Source organism: Rhincodon typus, chromosome 48 (assembly GCF_021869965.1).
Source record: "Rhincodon typus isolate 14 chromosome 48, sRhiTyp1.1, whole genome shotgun sequence".
Lineage (NCBI taxonomy): Eukaryota > Metazoa > Chordata > Chondrichthyes > Orectolobiformes > Rhincodontidae > Rhincodon > Rhincodon typus.
The window spans coordinates 4,809,485-4,813,462 of NC_063379.1; the positions used below are offsets into that span (position 1 = coordinate 4,809,485).

The window sequence follows — 3,978 nt, forward strand, 5'->3', positions numbered from 1 at the left end:
GTCGGACTAGCTTGGACACAAAAACAGAAATTGCTGGAAAAGTTCAGCAGGTCTGGTAGTGTTCTGAGGAAGGGTCACCAGGACCCGGAATGTTAACTCTGATTTCTCTGTTCACAGATACTGCCAGACCTGCTGAGCTTTTCCAGCAACTTCTGTTTTTGTTTCTAATTTATACAGCATCTGCAGTTCTTTTGGGACCAGCTTAGTTTGGGATTATGGTCAGCGTAGACTGGGTGGACCGGAAATCCGTTTTCATGCTGTGTGACTCGATATAAAAGCTGGATAGATAATCATGGAGATTATGCATGGGTGAAACTGTGCTGAAAGTATCCCCTGGTGGGGTGTAGGGGTGGCTAAAGGACACTGAAGATGTTGAGGTTGTAAAATTATTGAACTCGATATTGAGCCTGAAGGGCTGTAGGGTCCCCAAGCGGAAAATGAGGTGTTGTTCCTCCAGCTTGCGTTGGGCTTCACTGGAACATTGCAGCAAGCCTGACACACAGATGTTGGCCAGGGAACAGGGTGGTGCGTTAAAGTGGCAGGAAACGGGTAGTTCAGGGTCCTATTTGCAAGCAGAATGTAGATGTTCTGCGAAGCAGTCACCCAGCCTACGCTTCGTTTCCCCAATGTACAGCAGATTGCATTATGAGCAATGAATTTATTTTGTTCCTGTGGGTTTGTTTGTGTGTGAGAGTCAGAGGCCCAACCAGCAGAACCAAATTTGACAGTTTCTAGCTGTTTACTTGTGATGAGAAATCACTTAGTTGGAATAAACATGAGTTTTTTTTTTGTTGAGTAGGCAAACTGCTGAGTGGTTTCTGTGAACCTGGATCTGTCCGACAGATAGAACAGGGATTTTGTGGGGGGAGGGATCTTCAGAATTGCACATTTTCCCAAATGAGCTGTAAAAATTGTATTTTTTACTCTCGGGCGATTATGAGCTTTTGTAAAACTCTTTGTGAAAAGGTGCAGGAAGCAGAGTTCCTGAATATTTCTAAGGCAGAAATCGATTGTTGATGAGCGAAATGCATTTTAAATTCACTCATGGGATGTGGGCATTGCTGGCTGGGCCCAACATTTCTTGCCCCTGTCCCTAGTTGCCCCCCTTGAGAAGGTGGGGGGAGCTGCCTTCTTGAACCGCTGCAGTCCATGTGCTGTGGGTTGACCCACAATGGCCTTAGGGAGGGAATTCCAGGGATTCTGACCCAGCGACACTGAAGGAACGGCGATATATTTCCAAGTCAGGAGGGGGAGTGGCTCAGAGGCGAACTTGCAGGGGGTGGGGGTCCCATGTATCTGCTGCCCCTTGTCCTTCTGGATGGAAGTGGCCGTGGGTTTGGAAGGTGCTGTCTGAGGATCTTTGGTGAATTTCTGCAGAGCATCTTGTAGATGGTACACACTGCTGCGACCGAGTGTCGGTGTGGGGAGGGAGTGGGATGTTTGAGGATGTGGTGCCAATCAAGTGGGGGGCTGCTTTGTCCTGGATGGTGTCGAGCTTCTTGCGTTGTTGGAGCTGTCCCCATCCAGGGCAGGTGAGGAGTATTCCATCACACTCCTGACTTGTGCCTTGTAGATGGTGGGATAGGCTTTGGGGGAGATAGGAGGTGATTTACTCGCCGCAGTATTCCCAGCCTCTGACCTGCTGTTGTAGCCACTGTGTTAATGTAGTGAGTCCAGTTGAGTTTCTGGTCAATGGTAACCCCCAGGATGTTGATAGTGGGGGATTCAGTGATGGTAACACCATCGAATGTCAAGGGACAGTGGTTAGATTATCTCTTATTGGTGATGGTCATAGCCTGGCATTTGTGTGGCACAAAGGTCACTTGCCACTTGTTGTCCCAAGCCTGGATATTGTCCAGATCTTGTTGCATGCGAACATGGACTGCTTCAGTATCTGAGGAGTCACGAATGGTGCTGAACATTGTGCAATCATCGGCGAATATCCCCACTTCTGACCTTATGATGGAGGGAAGAGCATTGATGAAGCAGCTGAAGATGGTTGGGCCTAGGACACTACCCTGAGGAACTCCTGCAGAGATATCCTGGAGCTGAGATGATTGACCAACAGTGACCATGTGTGCCATGTTTAATTCAAACCAGTGGAGAGTTTGCTCCCTGATACCCATTGATTCACCACATTAACATGGCTGGATGTGGCAGGACTGCAGAGCTTAGATCTGATCTGTTGGTTGTGGGATCGCTTAGCTCTTGTCTATCACTCGCTGCTTTCGCTGTTTGGTGAGCAAGTAGTCCTGTTTGGTGACTTCACCAGGTTGATACCTCATCTCAGCCTGATGCTGCCCCTGGCATGCCCTCCTGCGCACTCCATTGAACCAGGGTTGATCCCCTGGCTTGGTGGTAATGGTTGAGTGGGGGATATGCCGGGCCATGAGGTTACAGATTGTGCTGGAGTACAATCCTGCTGCTGTTGATGGGACACAGCGCCTCCAGGATGCCCAGTCTATGTTGCTAGATCTGTGCGAAGTCTGTCCCATTTAGCACGGTGATAGTGCCACACAACACGATGGAGGTTATTCTCAATGTGAAGGCGGGTCTTTGTCTCCACGAGGACTGTGCGATGGTCACTCTTACTGATACTGTCCTGGACAGATGCTCCTGCAGCTGGCAGATTAGTAAGGATGGGGTCAAGTATGTTTTTCCCTCTTGTTGGTTCCCTCCCCACCTGCTGCAGACCCAGTCTAGCAGCTATGTCCTTTAGGACCCGACCAGCTCGATCTGTAATACTGCTGCCGAGCCATTCTTGGTGGTGGGCATTGAAATCCCCCACCCAGAGTACATTTTGTGCCTTTGCCATCCTCAGTGCTTCCTCTAAATGTTGTTTAACATTGAGGAGCTGAGGGAGGATGGTACGTGGTAATCAGCAGGAGGTTTCCTTGCTCATGTTTAACCTGAAGCCATGAGACGTCATGGGGTCCAGAGTCAACGTTGAGGACTCCCAGAGCAACTCCCTCCCGACTGTATCCCCCCGCCCCGCCTCTGGTGGGACAGGACATATCCAGGGATGGTGATGGTGGTGTGTGGGATATTGTAAGATACAATTCCATGAGTGTGGATGTCAGTCCACCCTTAATTCCAGATGTTTTTCCATTGAATCCAAATTCCACCAGCCGCCATAGTGGGATGTGAACCGGGGTTGTCAGAACGTGCTCTGAGTTTCCGGATTCAGAGTCTAGCGGTAATACCGCTCGGCCATCGCCTCCCCATTGATCAGGTATTGGAAGTGGAAGGGGTCAGCAGGAACGTAGAGTAATTGGATTAGCCATGATCCTGTTGAGTGGCGGAGCTGAGGGGGCAAAGTGGCCATCTGGGGAGTTTGGTTCGGTGAGGTGCTGCTGGGGTGATGTTGGTCTCGAGCTGGTAATCAGCGGGAAGGGATGGAAATGAACACATTGGGAAGGGGATTACAGAGACCTCTGAGCTCTCCTCTGTGGATCTGATGAAGAGAAATTCAGTTCCCCATCAATATGATACTGAAGTGTAAGGGACACAGAATGTTCCTGGATCATTCCCAAGGGTCAGACCTGTCCAGTGCAGTGAGAAAGGATGTTGTGTATTTTTGGACCTGGTCTGTGGAAACGAGCTGGGTGTTAGTGTGTGACAAATATTACGGGTCATGGTGTAAAAGCGACGGGGTGACCTAGATCTGTGATTGGCGGTACGATAGGAACCACAGGCTGAATCTTTTGCTCTTCCTCCCCGCTCCCCCCCTACCCCTGGCAGGTCTCTGTGGGACCAACTCTGTCGAGCAGAAGATTTACATCAATTTAAACACAACGGCCCCCTGTGTCCGACTCCTCAACGCGACCCACCAGATCGGCTGTCAGTGTGAGTGTGAGGGGCGGGGGGCAGGCAGGAGGGCTGGGGTGGGGGGGGAGGGGGGGAGGGGAGGAGGGGACGGGGAGGGGGGGAGTGGGGATGGGAGGGAAAAGGGGAGGGAAGGGTGAAGGGAGCGGAGGG

At 50.8% G+C, this 3,978-nt stretch overlaps 1 protein-coding gene across 1 annotated transcript in view; it reads left to right on the plus strand.

The window, feature by feature from the left end:
• Positions 1-292: 292 nt before the first annotated feature.
• ncstn (nicastrin) overlaps positions 293-3,978 on the plus strand; it is a 6,876-nt gene continuing 3,190 nt past the window's right edge. The window contains exons 1-2 of the mRNA XM_048620856.1: positions 293-377; positions 3,742-3,846. The gene's annotated coding sequence lies outside the window, so the exon portion shown is untranslated. The remainder of the gene's footprint in view (positions 378-3,741; positions 3,847-3,978) is intronic.